The sequence below is a fragment of the Rhineura floridana genome, chromosome 4, assembly GCF_030035675.1.
Source record: "Rhineura floridana isolate rRhiFlo1 chromosome 4, rRhiFlo1.hap2, whole genome shotgun sequence".
Classification (NCBI taxonomy): domain Eukaryota; kingdom Metazoa; phylum Chordata; class Lepidosauria; order Squamata; family Rhineuridae; genus Rhineura; species Rhineura floridana.
Window position 1 is genome coordinate 49,868,481 of NC_084483.1, and position 20,757 is coordinate 49,889,237.

The 20,757-nt window shown below is 41.1% G+C and overlaps 1 protein-coding gene across 5 annotated transcripts in view; it reads right to left on the minus strand.

Moving 5' to 3' along the window:
* The window catches only part of HMGCLL1 (3-hydroxy-3-methylglutaryl-CoA lyase like 1), a 99,222-nt gene that overhangs the window by 24,207 nt on the left and 54,258 nt on the right, over positions 1-20,757 (minus strand). The gene's annotated exons all lie outside the window — the stretch shown is intronic.

Below are 20,757 nucleotides of genomic sequence, written 5' to 3' on the forward strand. Positions count from 1 at the left end.
GGTTTTAAATTAATTATTGAATGTTTTGATTGATATATTGTATTTATTGTGTTATTGTACATCGCCTAGAGTGGCCGTTAATTCGGCCAGATAGGCGACTCACAAATAAAATTTTATTTTTTTTATTATTTATAATTGTGCGGGACTCTTTGATTAGGCTTACAGTTTTTTTCCTAGACCCGGGCCTATATTAGGTTGCAGGTACTTTATTCTATTAATTTATTACATGGTGGCTGTTGGGGGATACGGAGCTCTTGGTTAAGCTTCCGACTTCTTGCTAGGGCCAGGAATATATTAGGTTGAGGTAATTAATTCTATTATCATTACATTATATGGTGGCCTTGGTGGGGCCGGGTGAGCCTTCTGGGACTTTGTGCCTGTCCTGTTTAGATACTAGTGGTGTGCACAGATGACAAGGTGTTGCTAGAAAATGTCTAAATCACCATAACTTAGTTGACAGTGATCCTTTCTCAAGTGTCAGTGCCACGCTAATTGTTACCTCTGAGACAGAAGTTGCATTTATTTGAATTTAGTCTCGTATCAAAAACAAAGCATATGGCATTTGTTGTATTAAAGAAGGGCATGCAAACTTCTGCAAGGAATTGAAGGTCTAGCAGATTATAATGTGGCTTGATGGGAGGATAGGAATAAAAAGGAAAGCCAGACTGTTTATAAGGCTCTTATCCTAATTCCAGGATCTTAGACTTTACTAAAGAAGAGGTGCCTTGACAGGAGTTTAGATTCTTGTTGACACAGAAGCTGCCTTTTAAGTTCCAGGCAGACTCTTCACCCTTTCCTGATGATTTTGTAACAACAACAACAACAAAAACCTTCTTTGTTAGGATTTCTGATATCATTTACCTGCAGTCATATATAGCATGCAACTTTTACATTGGCACTTCTATTTTGATATCAGTTACTTGAAATCAATGTAGCATGCACATTTTGCATTTGAATATTTATTCTTATGGTTGTTTGGAAACCCGCTAGGAGAAAGCTGCGGTGGGTCCAAATATTGGTGACAGCAGCATATCCTCAGTCTCTGTGCTTTAGGGGAACTGGATTAGCTGCCATGGAATAGTAGTTGGTAAAGTGTACTTACTCATAAATGATTTACTCCCTTTCTTTGCAGAAGGATGTGCACAGCAGTGAGATATTAGGCTGGAGGCCTTCACGGGGGTAAGAGGAAGCCCCCAGCTTAAGCTGCTCAGGGACATGTGTCCCTCCCCAGTTAGACTTGTGGTACTACGAACTTCGCTTACTGGCTACCCGGTTTAAAGGGAGGTTTGTCTGTGTTATGGTGTTTTTCTTTTGGTTTCCTGATCCCGGATTCCAACTCCCGGCTGGCCTTAAGGGCATACAGACTTAAATCTGTCGTAGTTATGGCCCTAGGATGCAGAGGGCATATTACACCTGATTCACCACCAGTCCTGTTTAAGGGGTCAGGCAGTGATGGGTTTATACTGGGTAGTCTGGGATAGTGCGCTGCACTTCATTCAACATGGTGCGCACCTGTGATAGAGATGCCTTATGCATTTTTATGTGGCAGAGCATTATCTATGGACTGCTATATTTCTCACATGGAGTGCTTCAGCTCCTTCTGGGGGGGGCAGTCATGGCCTCCAACTCCCAGCTGGCCTTCATGGCCTACAATCTTCAATCTGTTTTAGTTATGGCAGTAATTGCCAGGGACAGAGTGTAAAGATGTACAGTTGGGCAGAGTTCTTGGCCCCTTCCTGGCCACCCCAGTTGGGTAGGACCTTAAAAGGCAGTGGGCAAATTATGCCTGATTCACAACCAGTCTTATTTAAGGGGTCAGGCAGTAACGGATTCATACCTGATAGTCTAGGAATGGTGCTCTATGCTTCATTTAACATGGTGCCCACATGTGGCAGAGCATTGCCTATGGACTGCTATATTTCTTGCATGGAGTGCTTCAGATCCTTCTGGTAGGGGGCAGTCAGGAGACAAGTGGACTCAGAAACAGTGGGGCACTATCTGTATGATGGGCTGTTCATTGGTTGGGCAGACTTTGGGGTGCATGTTAGCACCTGAGGTCACAGCCTATAGTATGGATATGTAACTGGGGGTTCCCTTGAAAACTGGGAATATGGAGGATCCTGCCCCAGTTTTCACCTTTCTGGGTATCAAGATTGGCTCTGTGCCAGTGTTCACCTTCTGGGTATCAAGATTGACTCTGCGGCCCAGGGCTGCAAGCTGCACAGGGACATGCTTTAACTGTTGCAGATTAGGATCCTGGAGTTCTTCCACTTCTAGCTAAGGCACAGGGTTTTCGAGATCATTCCACGGATTTTAGGGTCCGGTGCATGTTGGCTGGGTGGGCTAGGGAGCGCCCAGCTGCCCCGATCACTGCCGTCCTATATCTCCAGAGCTTTTAGAGAAACTCATGAGCCAATGGTCAGCAGTATGCTCTTCCAACTACGAAATCCAGCTATTTCGAGCAGTGTCCCTTACATTATTTTTTGGGCATTTCGAATTGGAGAAGTAGTGGCTGGGTCTAAGTTGGACCAGTCACAACGCGCCCTCTTAATTTCAGATATCAACATGAAAGCAGGCAGCGCTTACCTTACATTATGTAGGTCTAAGACTGACCAGAGGGATAGGGGATGGACTGTTATTTTAGCTCCTTCCCCTTTGCCACACATTTGCCCAGTGCAGGCCCTGCAAACCTTTATGACAGCTAGAGGAGCAGTGAGTGGATATTTATTTGTTCACAGGAACGGTGATCCTCTCACTAAATATCAATTTTGGGCACTTACTAAGAAGGCTCTGCACAGATTAGGAATAGACCCATCAGGTTTTGGGACCCACTCTTTTAGAATTGGAGCGGCTTCCACAGCAGCGGGACTGGGTTTCCCACGGGCCAGGCTACAAGCTGTTGGCAGATGGGCTTCTGGGGCATATAGGAGTTACGTCCGCCCCATGAGTGGGCATGGTAATACGGAAACCTAATGGTGTTGCCTTGTTTTGGCAGGTTGCCGGAGGGGGACGGAGCGGATGCGCATCCTAATCTGCGGCCACAGCATGATTTTCTGGGCAGGCCATAGGGCCGCGTCGTCTCGAATGGGCTCACAGCTGGGGCTCAGTCAACAGCTACTGTACAATGGCTTGGCCGGCGAGGGATGCGCTGGGATGGGCTCCTACCCGCCCTGTTCCGGCAAGGGTTAGTGCGTGAAGTTCCACACATTTTGGTCATTCACCTGGGAGGTAATGACCTGGGTTTACTTAAGGGCAGGGCCCTTACTGTTCAGGCATGTAGCGACATGCACGTTATAAGGCAGCGTTGGCCTTCAGTTTGTCTGCTTCGGTCAGACATACTGCTACATAGAGAATGGGGGGATGTTTGGGAACCCAGGAGGATAGACTGGGCATGTAAGAGGGTCAACCGACAGATTCGGTTGGCGCTTCTTGGGGATGGTGGGTTGCCCATTCCACATCCATTGATACAGCATTCTAGGGTTGAACTCTATAGGGCCGATGGCGTTCACCTGTCAAACACAGGGAACAACATATTTTTACAAGACCTGCAGAGGAGTCTGCTGGAAGTTCTTCTACTCAGTGGGGAAAAGGGGACTAAACAGAGATTTGTCCCCTTTTTGTGGCGGTAAAGTGCGGGAGGGGAAATAGGTAACGACAGCTAGGTGGCCCCCTTAGGCACCTTTCAAGGTGATTGGTGGTTCCGGAGGCCTGTCTCTCAGGGTTTTACGGCCCGAGGGCAGGATATGGGCTGCTTTTGGGGCCAACTTACCTCATCCACCTGAGGGTTCTACGGCCCTGGGGGGTGGTGATGTGGGAAGGCCTCCCTACTCACCTACAAGGTGTGGCCGGGGCAAGGGGTAAGCAAAAGGGGCTTGCCCTTTGCCCTAGCAGGGGCTGGTCGCCCGAGAGCTGTAGGGCAAGCTGCTTGCCTATAGTTAGTTCCCGCACTTAGGTTTCACCTCTGCAGGTCGCTTTAAACGTTCTTGTTTGTTATTTAATAAAGTGGCCCTTTATTCAACCATAGCTGCTGTTCTCTGCGTATTATTTCACCCGTCAACCACAAGGAGATCTAAGGCTACTGCTGCAATTGTGTGGAAGTATGACTATTAAAATAGTGTCTAGGGGCCCTTTCAAGACAACAATGCTCTTTACTTTTCTTTTACTGCTATACTTGCACTACTGCTAATCCACCATTAGTGGTAAGATCTCCATCTAACACAAAGGAGTAGCCTTATTGTAGGGGAATTAGCCCTGCTGAAGAATACTTTTTTCATGCCAAATAATAATAATAATAATAACAATAATAATAATAATAATAATAATAATAATAATAATAATAATAATAATAATAATAATAATAATGGAAAGTCTTTAAAGAAAAATAGAAGTTTGCTATAATACGTTAAGGGATAGCTAGGGGAAGAAAGGAGGTAGCATTGTGATTGTGGCTGCTCAGAAGTAAGTCCAAATGAGTTTAATGAGTCTTAGGTCTAGATGAAGGGGCACAAGATTGCACCCAAAAGTACTTAAAAGTGTGTGTGGTGTGTGTGTAATAATATATATATAATTATTATACAGCCACAAGGGTGGCTGTATACTACACCTAGCACAGAGTTTTCGCATTCCACAATGTTAAATCGAAAATTCCTCCACATGCCATTCTGATGCTTCCCATAAGCTCATTTCAAAACAAAACCTTACAAAACTTATAGTCCTGAACTCAGAAACGTTTGCTTAGCAACCCTCTAAATTTTTATGGCAATACACAAAACAGTCAGAGAGAATAGAGAGTTCAAAGTCTAAAAAGAGAAGAAAAAAAACCAGAGCCCTTTTGGACTTTTTCTGTCAGAGTTCTCATAATCTGTTGAAATTCATTAAAAATCAGCCATGTTCACAGAGTACCTGCAATCCTATTACCTACCTTGCCCCATACTCTGACCTTCATCTTCCACAGTTTAAAAGTTAAAAATATGCCTGGCTGATTTTTAATTCATTTAAGAAATTTAGCATTGACATCAATGATAAGCCCAGGCTTGCTCAGTAAGAACCAAATGTCAGTGTTCTGAAAGCCAGACTCACAGCGGCTTGGCTTGGCTATCAGGAATGTTAATAAATTGCATAAGGAGAATTATGGGAAAGTATGATACATTATCAGCAAAGATGTACAACAATGGAAAAAGGCTAACTTTACATTGATGGACAAATTGGACATGATTAAAATGATTGTATTACCAAAATTGACCTATCTGTTTCAAGTGCTCCCAACAGAAGTATCATTAAAGCAATTGAGATTATGACAACAACAGTTGAACCAATTTATATTTAGCCAAAAGAGGTTAAGGGTTAGTAAAAAAGGATTATATATGATCACGAAAATGGGGGGGGGGATTTCCAAATCTGGAATTATATTATTTTGCAACTCAAATAGGTTGCATGATCCCATTTATTTTGGAAGATACAGAAAAGCATTGGACCACTCTTGAACAGATTAATGTAAACAGTATTCCGCTGAATGTAACTCCTTTTTAAAAAAAATAAGTTTCCTATAGTGTCAAAATTAGAAAACAGATTTATGCAGGCAGTGTTTCAGGCCTGGATAAAGAAAGCAGCGATACTGATTCCAGTTATGCCATCACTGATTCCCTTGGCATTCCACCCTTTATTTTTAAATAAGAATAGGGCCTAAAATATTCTAGGGTGGCATGCGAAGCGATTATATCATGTGAAAAACTGGCTACAGGAGAGCCCACTCCCATGGTTGTTATGGAAGCAGCTGAAAGATGTCTTAAACAATCCGATGGTAAAAGAAAGTGTAGCACACAGACCCTCTAGGTTTGAAAAATTGGTGATGAACTATTCTGAGTACTCTAAGGAGGTGATATCCAACATATGCATGATAAGACAAATGGAAATTTAAAAATTTAGTGGGAATGAGAAATGGGTATTCAAATAGACAGAGAAGCTTGGATGACTATGTGGAACAAACCGCCACTTACTTCAATATTTACTAAACATAGAGCACTTTTACTAAAATTGGTACATAGGTGGTATATGACATCCAGAAATATTTCATTCATGCAACCAGCTATACAGCCTCTCTGCTGAAGGGGTTGTATGGAAATAGGAACTTATTTGGATATGTGGTGGGAGTGCCGGAAAGCACAAAGCTTCTGGGCAATCATAGCAGATGAAATAGGACAGATAGTACGGCAGTAAATTGATCTGTCCCCACAATTGATGTTATTGAATCTGTTCCTGAATGAAGATTCAGAATTACAAAATAAGAAATTAATTAGCTTTTTGTTATTGGCAATGTGACTCACCATAGCTCATTTTCGGAAGGATCTGATAGGTCCTAGTATAGAGTACTGGTAGCATATGGTATGGGACATAGCATTGTTGGAAGAGCTAACAGATAAATTAAAGATGGATCAGGACATAAGGAAGAGAGACAACTTCACAGCAGTTTGTTTTGATAAAATTAGATTCATTAGAGAACAGGATGGGGCCCCAATAATGTCTGCAACATACCCCCCAATATGGAATAGTTGACAGATAGTCAATAATAGATTTGAAACATGTTCCCTGGAATGAACCAGGGAAGGCAAATAGGAAAATATTAGAATTTAATAAATAAATATGTAATTGGTTTAAATTACAGTAAAAATGGAAACCCCAATTTAATACTCGAATGTATGGAAGTGTGGAAATATGAAAATGTAAAGTTGAAATTTGTTAATTTGTTTATTCTTAATCTAATACTTCTGTTGTTTTTATGAGTTTATTATGTTTAACAAAATATATTTTTTAAAAAAGCATGCAAATGATCAAACCTGCCTTCCCCTCCTATCCCCTCCCTCTTGCCCCTTCCCTCCCACTTCCTTTTCCCCTCCCTCCCTCCTCCCCTTCCTATTAATTAATTAGTTTTCTATGTTGTACGCAGGGGACCTCATGATGGTATCTGCAGGAAGCCCTCACCTGCAGAGTGCAGTGACTGACTGGGTATATAAGGGGTAAGATGGTCTTTTAGGTATTCTGGTCCCAAGCTGTATAGGGCTTTGTACATCAACACTAGAACCTTGAACTTGGCCCAGTAGCTAAGAGGTAGCCACTGCAATTCTTTCAGCAGTGGAGTGACATGTTGGTGATATCCTGCCCCAGTGAGCAGTGTCACTGCTGCATTTTGCACCAGCTGCAGCTTTCAAGGGTAGCTCCACATACAGCGCTTACTGTAATCCAGCCTGGAGGTTACCAGTGCATGGACAACAGTGGTCAGGCTATAAGAAAATGGCCACAGCTGTTTTACTAGCTGAAGCTGGTAAAAGACACTCCGAACCACTGAGGTCACCTGGGCCTCTATCACAAAGATGAATCGAGGCGCACTCCCAGACTACGGACTTGCTCTTTCAGAGGGAGCAGACAATCACCCAATGCTATTCTCTGAAAACGACTCTGGGGATAGGATCAGAACCACTGTAAAACAGTGCCTCCGATACCCATCTCACCAAGTCAGCCTAGAAGGATATCATGGTCAATGGTATCAAAAGCCATAGAGAGATCAAGTAAGAATAACAGGGTCACACTTCTCCTGTCCTTCTCCTGATAAAGGTCATCCATCAGGGTGACCCAGGACAATTCAGTCCCATAACTCAGCTTGAACCCAGATTGGTATGGGTCAAGATAATCTGCTTCATCCAAGAGTATTTGCAATTGCTGTGCCACAACCCTACCAATCACATTTCCTAAGAAGAGGGTATTTGCGACCGGTTGGTAGTTGTCACAAACCAATGGGTCCAGGGTGGGCTGTTTAGGAGCTGTTGGATCACTGCCTCTTTCAGGGTGGCTGGAACCACTCCCACCCACAACAATTTGTTGACCACACCCTGGATCCACTTGGTCAAACCCCCTCGGCCTTTCCCTTCCTCCCCCTTTCCCTTCCTCCCCCTTTCCCTTCCTCCCCCTTTCCCTTCCTCCTCCCCTCTCCTCTCTCTTCCTCCTCCCCTCCTCTCTTCCTTCTTCCTTCTTCCTCTTTCCCAGCCCACGCCAGCCCTCCCTCCCTTTTTTCCTCCTCTCCTCCCATGGTCAGTTTCACTTATCCTAAGCATCATTGCAAGGGGGTAAATCCCAGTGAACTCAATAAGCATGCAAATGATCAATCCATTCTCAGTAAACTTGCACAGAAGTCCATTTTTTACCTCCCAGATTAAAAAGCAGAGACAGTCACTAACAGGCAAAAAAACCGTTGCAATTTAAGAACACACCTATAGCCAACAGATATTACTATTAAATTTTAAATAGCAGGAAAATTGGGCAGCTATAGTGAATGCACCAGGGGAGCAGGAGACGTGACCTCCTCTCTGAGATATTGGACTGCCCTACAAATTTGTCAAAATGAAAACACCATTTGGGTTGGTCTTTCCCTGTCCAATCCACTTTCTGTGTAGCTTGGAAGAATGTGGTAACATGGTGAGTGGTGGCAACATCTGCAATCAGCCCAAATAACAGAAACAAGACATGTGCTGTGCTGGTCTTGTTTTAGCAGGGAGGAAGCAACAATATTAAAACAGTTTATATACTTCAGATAGTCACTTTAAATATGTTTGATTTACTTTGCAATTTTAGTGAAGTTTCCTGTAGTAAATCATTTTCTTTTGCTTCTGTTTCTGTGAATATGTGAAATACAGCGACACTTTGCAACACTAAAAAATCTCCAAAAACAATTGTAGAATAATGACATTGACTGTACTGCAGAATAGTTTCCAATGGACATGAGGAGTTTGCACAAGATAAAATAGTGGGAGGTAAAATATATTCTAGCAAAATTCAAGGTCTGCTCTATGTTTTTAATTGACCATGCCCACCTTTCCTTAAGTGGAGTGGTTTAAGCATAGCAGGCTGAAAACATGCATCTTGAGCAGGCCAAGTTTGTTTTTCCAACAGCTAGACTCATTGCTTAAATAGCAACATATTGTCATCAGTCTGATTTTACATCAAACTGCAGTTTCAGGAAATTGCATATAAAGGTGTTAATGCACCCAAAATAGAAATAGAATATAACCTCCAGTTTGAAACACAAAAGGCTGTCTTTCTCATCATATGACATTGACCAATAAAAAGGATTTGAAATTAATAAAAATTAATTTGACACAGATTTCTAGGATGACTAATGAGAGAGACATAATTTTCTAGGTTAGATTCTCTGTAGAAACAATACTAACACAGGAAAGAAGCTAAGTAAGAAGAATACCAACAAACATATAAAAATGTAATTCTCCATCTTTGGAGATGGCAGGTATTGCCACCACTCACCATATGCTCAGAGGCACATGTTACCAAATTCTTCCAAGCTACACAAGAAATGGATTGGACTGTGAAAGACCAACCTAAATTGTGTTTGCATTTTGACAAATTTGTAGGGCAGTACAATATCTCAGAGGATGTCAAGTCTGCTCTCCTGGTGCATTCACTATAGCTGCCCAATTTCCCTGCTTTTTAAAGTTTGATAGAAATATCTGTAATTTAATTTACATCCCACCCTTTCTCCCACAAGGAACCCAGGGCGGCGATATATATCAAGCTTATAAATAAATGTACAAGCATTTGGGAGGTGGGGACTAAGTGTCGGCACTTTTTACTAGTAAACATCATGGGTGCTATCCAATAGGCGCCCACAACACTCACACAACTACATTCCAGCATAGCATACTCTCAATTCTAATGAATGTGGTAAAGAGTTGGTGAGGGGAAGGAAGCAAAATTACATTCCCTCAGAAAGAATATTGTGGCACACTAACAAATGTGCTGTTTCCTTCAGCTAGAACTAGGGATGGGGAAGACATTGGGTTCAGTTCACATTTTAATATGAAAATCCTTAATTTGCAGTTTCTGCAACAATACATGAATGAAGACATAGTTATCCTTCTAAATTTGCACTTCTACAAATTTTGAGATGCAGTACTCCAACCAAATAATGTGCACAAAAATGTGCATACTAGGGCAGGACTTCCCAAACTGTGGTTCGAGGACCACCAGTGGTCCATGAGCTTCATTCAGATTGTTCACAGCATATATGCATTAAATATTCATATTGATTCTTAATCAAGGTTTTTTTGCTTCTTTTATTTTATAGTTTTATATTGTTTTTTACTGTATTACAGTTTGCATTCTGTACAATTCAAATTGCAATACAATACAATACAATACATAAGAATTAAAAGAACCACAAAATAGGATTAAAATCATTCAGCATCTAGCACAACACATTACAATTGCTGCAACAGGCAGAAAAATGGTTAAGTAGTCCACCAAGACCATCATCAATTTTCAAGTGTACGTTTTGGGGAAATTGCATATAAAGTTGTGTATATTGGGAGAAATTCGCACTAAAATGCTGGTGAATTTTCATAAGGACTTCTTTTTTAAAAAATCACAAAGTGATGTGGGAAAACTAAGCTTAAAACTGGAAAAATGAGAAATGAGAGAAACTAAAATTGACAGTTTTGTCCATCCTTTACTGGAGCTCTACCTAGAAAAAAGATATCTAGTCTATGTAGCACATGAATAAAAACTACATATTTATTGGACACGTACACATTCACAAAGGCACTAGGAAAATAATAGTGAAAGATAAAATTCAGTTATGTTAAATATCAGAGTGAGGGGAATCATGGAGGAGGGGAGGCATCCACTTGTTATATTATCTACTTTCCTGTGGAGCCTAATTCCCACTTTGCTTATGTATTACTGTGGTCAACATTAAGCAAAAGGGGGGATTTGAGGAGGCCAGCAGAGCCAAAGCATAAGTAGAAAACATGATAATGCACACATAAAATTAAGGCTTAACAACTTATCTTGTATGACTTGGATCCTACTAAACGTTTTTATGCAACTGATCTGTGTGACATCCTTCCCCGCCTGTGACCACTAGTGATGTCTTACCACTGTCAGGCCCACCTTATGATGTGTAGCCTACCTCTGGCCACCCCCAGTCAGGAACGTCAGGTTCATTTTTACCTTTCACCGCACTAGCACAGATCTCAAAAGATCCCCCTGCTACCAACACTCTGTATCCCTTATAACCTTTAGACTGTGCCTTAGTCTCTGCCTGGCTATCTCGATACCTTGTGTCTATAGGTATAGGTAATTCCCAAACCCCCCCCCCGCAGCCTCTTGCCTCTGAAGCTTACAGCTCTCTTTTCCTCCGCCGCTGCCACCATTTGATACAATTACTGTTCAGCCTTGGTTACTCTGCCATCCCCCCTGGATTGTGTATCCCAGCTGAAGAATCAGGCTTTTAGTAAACCAAGAAACATTTATTAATCATTAGAAATAACAAGATTATTTAAGACTTTGTTGACAAGCGTATGGTTTCATATATGTTCTCTTATGTACTTTACTTCTTAATAAGTCTCAGAATTCCTAATTCACTTTCTCAACAGCCAACTTATATTCTTCACCAACATCCACCTCCAAACACCAACACCAACCAACATCTACCACATCCCCCACATCCAACTGTCATCCTTCCATTTATACTCCCAGCCATTCAAACGCTCAGCCAATCATCCAGCACTCTACAGCCCATGTACTCCCCCTCCTCACTCACTCCACTTACCATATGTCTTATATTATACCAGCACTTACCATATTTACATTACAAATCAGGAACATCACAAGCTGCAATTAAACTTGATCTGAATAAGCCTCAGATGGTCATCACTATGGCAAACTGAAGAGAATTCAGAGGCAAACAGCCCAGTAGTGTTTTGTTGCTGTTTTTAAAGGCTGGGGAGTGGGGGAGATTAGAATGCATAGTATGTGAGAAATAAGGCTTTAAAAATGGGGATGTTTTTATTGAGTAGTGGTATTCAGAGTGTGGCCCACAGTGGACACTGCTGGGCTAAACAAAAACAATGGAATGTATGCAAAACATTCCCAATTCTCATGAAGAAAACCAGAAACAGCCATTCAGCATAACATAACAGCACTAATATCAAAGCCACTGTTTTAAGCTGTGTTTGAGATGGGCTATCAGATAATAAAACTTCATAGTTATGGTGAAGATTGACTAATAGAGCAAAATGCTCAGTTCAGAGAAGATGTGGAACCTCCTTCTCTCAAGGTTTGTGAAGGAACAGAATGGATGAGAACCTTTCACAGGCTTTTTATAAGTTGGGAATTTTGCCAATACACGCTTGGTTTTGATGACTCCCAAGTTCCCCTTCTAAATCTTTGGCACAGCTAACACTCTGTCAGAGGATATCCTTTGGGGAAACAGGGGCACATATGCCCCTCATACATAATGTCATTGTGTACAGGCTCAAAACAGAAATCATGCAATAGATTAGCAGAGTGTACTGGTTAAGGGAGGAGCGAGGGACCTGTGGCCTTCCTTTTGTTGTTGGACTCCAGCTCCCATCAGTCCCAGCCAGCATAGCCAATGATCAGAGATGAGGGGAGTTGTAGTCTAATGGACTACAAGTTCCCCATTCCTAATTAAGGGTAGTTGTCACCCAAAACATCTGGAGGCCACCAAGTGGTGAAGGATGAGGCAGATGAGCAAGTCTACACTGGAGTGGAATTGCAGAGGAGTAACTAGTCCATAATGATCCTGTCCATATCTGCTCAAAATTAGCTCTTTATCTGCTCTGAACAAACAGGGCGCCCTTGGACAAGTTGCTTTCTCTCAGCACATACCTCCCTTCAGCCCTCTAATAACAATACTGACCTGCTTTGTAGGATCATTTAAAATGAGATCACTAATGGAACACACTACAGGATCAATGAGGATCAATAAGATAAGATATGTGGAGTACTTCAGGGGAAAGTGCTATATTAATACTACTATTGCCATCCTGGCTCATCTTGGCAGTTTGATAGGATATGTATTTTTACATAGGAACATTTGGCCATGGTCCTGAGGTAGGAAGGATGCTGAGGGAAATTGTTATTTACCTCTTATCTAAGCAACCAACTAGGTATAAGACCACCTTGACTGATGTAGTGCTTACTACAGATGGAATCTGCTAGCTGGTGCCAGTTTGAAAGCATTCCATTGATCTAACAGGCTGGTATTGATTCAAGTTCGTTCTTTGTCCACAAGCTGCTGCTTTTACCAATCCGTTCACTCCCCCCGGAAAAAAACTAATATTAATAACAATATATTTAAAGTAAATATCACTATTTTTAAAAATGTCAATAAGTTTAAGGAAATATCAATGAAAATATTGATATTAATATCAGTATTTTAGACACTGGTTTTTTTCCAATATGGTTCCAAAAAAAAGCCATAGAAAATCACTACATAAAAATCCAATTGGCAATGATAACAAATGAGCAAATTAAAGGAAAATTCGGTACCAACTCCGAATTGGGTGGAATCCTAGCACATCCTTAGTATGATGCCGAGAGCTACAAATGATCCCTAAATATATAAACCCTCTTCGGACTACTGATGAGGTGTGAAATGCTTTTCAAAAACAACAAAAGACTCCTGAGAAAGCAAAAGTGATTCCTTATGCTAAAGGAAAGCAGGCAGTGACATATGTGACAGATGATAATGGCTGGCTATTAGGAGCTGAAAAATTCACAGTGGAGGCGTTACATATTTAATTATAAATTCACAGTGGAGGAGTTATATATTTAATTAGAAAGCCTGAAATAAAAGTTACCTCCAGTAGAAATCAATTTACCAAAGACCAGAGGAAACCACAAGAGAAAGAGTCAAATCAAGTAATGGGTCCAAATCCACTCCTAGTGTCAGCCTCTCTCTTCAATGAAGTTCCGGCTTCTGGTTGTAAAAGTCTCTAAACACTAAGGCTCTGTTTAGAGTGCGCCACACCCACCTCATGACTCCAACTGGGGGGGGGGGAGGCTCAAGCCAACCAACCCTTGGTTGAAGTGCCCCAGATCCGGTCCTGAATAAGTTTGAAGATGGGGCTAATATTTAAGTAGAGTTTTAACCCCCTAATTAAACAAATAGCTGGGAGAGGGGTGACTGAGACAGGGATCAATTCTGTAGGGTGCTGTGATGCCTTTCCCTCCCTGGATCAATGCCTCAGCGAAGGCATTGATTGGGGGGGAGGCATCGCAGCACTCTACAGAATAGACCCCTCTGCTGAACAGCCGCTTGTAGAACACTGTGCAGAATTGCCAAGGGATTGATAAGGGGGGCATCAGACAGGAAGGAATCTGGGCCTGCCTTCTCCCAGATGTCTGACAGGGAAAACAACCCAGTAAGCTTTACTGAGCTTTGACAACTTGATCACAGACAAGGGCCTGAATCCAGTTGGGTGCACATGCAGGAACTTGGCTACATATGAAGAGCTTTATTTAAAAAATAATTGTTGTGTCTGATCAGCTGCTTGATGGGAAACTTCATTTACTTCCTCCACCTCCTCCTTCCATGTTTAAATCCAGCTTCCTGTGCTGATCATCCTGATTCTTGCTTCCATTGACAGCCTCTGGCAAGGCTGTCATAAAGTGCAGGGTGCAGCCGGAGCCCGCTTTCCAGCCTATGTGACAAACGCTTCACATATTAAAGGCTGCCAAATAATGGTAATACTAGTAGTAGCAGCAATGAGTAACACATCATTTTAAAAAGTCTTTGGAGAAATTATTCACAACATCCACGCTAGGTAGTGTGGGATTTTATAATATTTCAAATTAAATAATTCTAGGATAGTTTCCTTGAGTGTTGTAATGCAGGGCCAAACTACATGTTCCACAAGAGATGTATGATTCCATCTCCTGATATTTTGAGTCATACTTAAAAGCTGCCGGAGGGGGTGGATGGATGCTCCAAATCTGATCAGAGCATCCGTGCTGGGGATGGAGGTGTTTAACCCTTTCCCCTGTGCCATTCTCCTGATCTAAATCACCCCCTCCAAAGCTGCTGCTAGCCCTGCTGGGGGATATATACAGACACCCAAACACACAACTAAAATAAAATGTAGGAACTTGATGATTCATTTATATATGTAGAATCAGGCTAAGAACCATGTGTCATTGATATGGTTTTTCAGAGGACTCAAGTTTGGGGAACTGCTGGATTGAAACACTGTGTCTATTTATAAAATGAGTCCTGTTACATTTACTGCTTTTCTCCAGATTTTGCTTTGTTTCCTTAAGGATATATTGGCCATATAAATAATGGATGTCCAAAAATATCTGGACTCCACTGTTTCTCATGTTATTCTACTTTCTTTTCCTGTTAAAATACATGGAAAACTGGAAATCATGTCTTCAGTTTGCATGGTTCTGTAAGACATATGTTAAAGAAATAGAATCTGGGATCTGCAGACTTAATCTTCCACTACTTTGTTGGTATGATCTTCACAGCAGGAAACTTTGCTTTTTATGTTTACAATTCCTATTTATTTCAGCTACTTAACAACATTTATGTTTATTGCTCCTTTCCAAGCTTTAATATTAATGTCTAGTACAACATTTTGCAAAATCAAAGCACATAATGTTTACCACATATCTGGCAATGATTTTCCTTTATAATTCAGGAGACCAAGCCATATAAGATATTCATTCTGGAATGATGAAGATTTTTTTAATAAAAAATCAGCATCTCAACATTTGCATGCAATTGTTTCTCCTAAAATTGATTTCTGCATGCAGAAGATGCTATCAAATCCTAAGAAACGTTCATTTTTAAAAATCAAATCATCTACTTTTATTTCATAATTCAACGCAGTTTGTATTAAATGATAAATCTGAATAAGATAGATGGTACAAAAACGGTATTAGTAACTTCCCCAAAAGATTGAATTTTTTGCAGTACGGAAAGTGACATGGAAATGCACTGAAAAGTGTGAGATAACACTTGCTCTGACGCACCGCCATCTAGCCTTCCCACAAATAATCAGAGTGAATGTTCACTAAGTAGCCAACATTGTCTAAACTCCCTGCAAACGAATCAGGATGAATGCACAATAAGCAGGTCATCTGGAAGTGCCCTGCATATAAACCTACTTGGGCAGAAGCCATGCAATTTTGTATTCTGTATGTATAGCATCTAGCAAGTTAATTAAAGCCACATATAATGCTGAGTTATTGTAGTAGCACTCAACAAGGCAGCAGCAGCGAATACCAATAATGCATCTTGTTGGTCCAGGCATTTTCTCTCTCCATTGGAGGTCAAACGGTTTCCTATAAATAATGGCTTTCTCTTTTTTTCAGCTAAATATTGCCTTTGTCATGATATTCGGTCTACACATGCAATTTTACTCAAAACACTGTGTTTACTCAAACAGCCAGTCAAGTTGCCTCCTCCTCCTTGCTGACTTTGTCACTTCTGTCAATTCTATAGTTGATATTGTAATATCCCAGTTTCTGGGTTCAGCTAAGTTTCAGTCACCAAGCAAAGCCTTAGCCATGCTTCTGCTTAGAATCATATTGTTTTGAAATATTCCTTCATATGCTTTTTACATTTGCACCAAAAAACACACTATTTAGAAAGAAACTATATCTCAACTTAATGCCCAACATTTATTCCCTTCAATAGCATCAACAATTAGTTCATTCCTCAAACTGCTTACTCTGGAGAAATCCTTTTTATTTCAGCAATACCTCTTCAGGGTAAATGGCTTGAGCATTGTAATCTTGACCTTTGAATGTTTTGGCTAAGCAGTCTACCATCTTTCACTACATACTCTTTTGCTAAAACAACACATGTAAAACCTAACTTCCTAGGTAATTTCTTATGCAGATTCAGCTACTTTGTCCAATATTATTTTGGAAGTAAGGATTCTAGCACAGGGCACTACTGAATGATAGAAGGATTTTCTCACCATTTATGGTCCAGGTAGTCTGGGCTAGAAAGTGCTACAGTTTGGGTAATAAGTCCTGCCCCACCCAACTAACAGATATCATTAATGTAAGCAAGCAAAGCAAGCTTGATTAAAATACTGGTAGGACAGGGGAGTTCCTTCTTTTATCAAAGTGCTTGGAACTAGGGATGGGCAAATCTGTCAATACTGGTTTATTTATTTATTTATTTTATTTATTTATTAGATTTGTTAGTCGCCCATCTGGCCGGTTGTCCAGTCACTCTGAGCGACATACAGAAAAAGCATACAAATACATTAAAACAGTAAAATCTCAACGAGAATAATAAAAACCTAACCCTTCTCTTAGCTTCTCATTTTTCCAAACTTAAGTTCAGTTCTCCACATTTTCACATCAGTTAGTGTATGTTTTTGTGTTTTCTTAACAGCCCTCATGAAAATTCACTAGCATTTTAGTGCACTTTTTTGTATGCAGTTTTTGCTAACGTACACAGTTTTGCAAAGCAATTTCCCCAATAGAATGCATTTCTGTATGTTATTTTCACTAATATATGCATCTTATGCACACTTTCCCCTAATATATGCATTTTTAACACATTATTTGCACGAGTAGTGCAAATGTCAAAGGATGTTTCTGTTTGGGATCTTGTATTGTTTTGGAAAGTGCAAATTGGGGAGGTTTGTCCTTAAATGTGAACAGAATTCTATTTCTCCCCCATCCCTACTTGGAATTCAACTGTAGTCCAGGTTTGCCTTCTACAGACGCTGGAAGAAAATGATGTGGAACTAGGTGGCCACTTACACAGTGCAAAAAAAGGCCAGATGGGTTAACAAAAATGTTTTCTAAACTTTATGGGCTATTAGTTGTTAGTCTAAACACAGAAGAAATGTGGTAAGAAGAAAGGAGATTCCAGAAGAGGTGTAGAACTATTTATAGACGTATGCACCTGTTCAATCTGCTGCCCAGGTGCTAACTGTTGATGGGCAACTTTGTTACCTTTAAACTAAACTTGGACCATACAGTTCTTCAAACAGAGGACTGTTCTCTGACTGTCCTTCAAATAAAGAACTATCCTCTGTAAAATAGGACACATGACCACCCTATTTGGAACTCGCTCTCAGGAGAGATTAAGGAAGAAAAGATGGAAAGATAATAATTAGAATTTTCAGGAACTAGAGGAACAAGGAAAGGACAGGGTAGATCTCCACCAGAACAGAAAAAATAGTGAGTACAATTATTGGCTACATAACAGGAGACATGATTTTGTTCAGCTTTCAGTTATTCAGAATTTGTCTTTCCAGTCTCTTTTATATATATATATATAATTGTCTTGCTAGTTTGTTTCTCTTGCTAATTAAAACTGTTAATTTAAATTCACTTAGGCAGGGCTCAAAGACTTTAACAGACATATAAGGCCCGGCTGTGTATGTACCTTATCCACAGCTTACAGCTTAGGTGGGTACACTGCATGCAAATACATGCAACTAATTGAGCCCTGGTATGTCATCATCATCATCATCATCATCATTTTGTAATGAATTTTGTAATGTAATTTTGTTTCTAGATCACAGCACAGAAGCAGAAGAAGAAAGGGTCAGAACCCTTTCCTGTCCACCATCTCACCATAAGGAAGGAAGGGGGAAAGGCAGGAAAGAAGGAAGGAAGCAAAGAAGCCTGTTTTCTCCAGCTTTTCAGAAGGGTACATTGTCTAGTTTCCAGTACAAACGTGTAACATGCCCCAAACTTACAATCTTTTGAGGGGGAAAGGAGGATTAGCCACTGTCCTTTAGCTACTTTTTGGTCCCTTTCTTTAAACTTCTTGCATTTCTACCTGCCTAATTTGTAGTCCTAGTCATGGCAATATGGCATGCATATGTCTCTATTAACGTTCTTTTCTTTTAATTTATTAAATTTATATCCAGCCCTTCCTTCCAGAAGGAGCCCAGGGCAGCAATTATACACATATAACAAACGGTATTCCCTGTCCCTGGGAGTCTACTGTTAGTTCTTCTGTCTATGCACTCTAGAGACCAGAGGTCTCATTCATTCACTGACATTATGTTCTGCGGCCTGTAAATCCAATCAGCAGGACTGGCTCCCATCGTCCTTGGGATTTCAAGGTTTCCTGATTTATTGTGGTGTTTGTCCTTTCTTCCTGCTGCCACTCCCTGTTGGCTCTGCTTGCCCAGAGGCAATGGCAACAAGGGTTAAGGAACTCTGCGACTTCTAGTTCATAAATATCCTCAAGTGTGATGTACAACTTAGCCTAATCTCTTCCTCCCCTGCCCCAATAGCCCATATGAACTTCCTATCTGTGCTACCAGCTGTGTGTTTTCCTTTCAGCCACTGATTTAGCTTGCCTAAATGGCTATGACTACAAGTGAGAGAAGTAATATCTTATAATGAAACAATACTATAATATACAAACTCAAAGACATTAGAAAAATACAAATAATAACTATGTCGGGGTTGGATCATTCATTCCCTCTTCTGTCCCTTGATCTTTTGTGGTCTCTCTCTCCCCCCCTCCCCCCAGTCCTTAAATCACCATCTGCACTCTTCCTTCTGCTCATAGCTGTCCTGCCTCTGGGGTCTTGGTCCCTTGCCTTTTGCCCACTCAGCTTTCTACTAGTCCCCAATCTCCCTTCCTGCACCCATAGCTCCTTTTGCTTGCGAGGCCTGTTTGAGGATTTCCTCTCAGAATCAATCATACTCACCTCTCTTCACCCCATCCCCAAATCTAGGCTGTTTAAGACATGTATTTTCGACAGTTTCATTCCCTCGCCATTTAGAATGAGAGACTATTGCATGACATCACAGACGTTCAGCTAATAGCTGGACTGGATTCCCTACTGCCACATTTTGGGTTAGAACATTATACTATAGTTAGCATGATACACACTGGTTTCATACATTTCCCATCTATAGTTTTTCCAACAATTAACAGAACTACAATCATACTGCCAGAAAACAACACAAATAAGCCATCTTCAGGCATTCAGCCTGAATGTGCAAGGGCAAAACTGCGCAGGGGGTTGGGTGGGTGTATCCCAGCCTTGTTCCTATGATCCTGGATGAGTTGGGTCTGTCTGCTCCACCCTCAACCTTCCAGCGTTGGGCTGGAAGGGGGCTTCTGAACAAATTTGACACAACCCACTGAGAAACCTTTGGGGAAAGGCTGTAACTCAGTAGTAGAGCACATGCTTTGCATGCAAAAGGTCCCAGGTCCAATGTTTCCAGGTAGGGCTGGGAAAGACTCCTGTCTGAAACCCTGGAGACCTGATGCCAGTCAGTGTTGACATCAATGATAAGCCCAGGCATGCTCAGTAAGAACCAACTGTCAGAGTTCTAAAATCCAGACTCACAGATGCTTGGCTTGGCTAATCAGGGGGCCATAGCCATGCCAAACCTTTATTTCTCTTCAGACAGTCATGGCTTCCCCCAAAGAATCCTGGGAAGAGTAGTTTGTGAAGGGTGCTGAGAGGAGACTCCTATTCCCCTGACAGAGCTCCTGTGGCCAGAGTGGTTTAACAGTCAGCCCCTCTGGTTGAAGATCTGTGAGGGGAGCAGGGCATCTCCTAGCAACTCTCAGCACTCACCCTATGCTCAGAGGCACATGTTACTAAATTCTTCCAACTTACACAGGAAGTGGATTGGACTGTGAAAGATTCAACTATTAATGCGCCCAAAATAGAAGTAGAACATAACCTCCAGTTTGAAACACAAATGGCTATCATCACCATCATATGACACTGACCAACAAAAAGGCTTTGAAATTAATGAAAATAAATTTGACAGATTTCTAGAAAGAATAATGAGAGAAATATAATTTTCTAGGTTAGATTCTCTGCAGAAAGAGAAGTAATACAGGAAAGAAACAAAGTAAGAAGTAGACCAACAAACATACAAAAATATAATTCTCCATCTTTGGAGATGGCAGGTGTTGCCACCACTCACCAT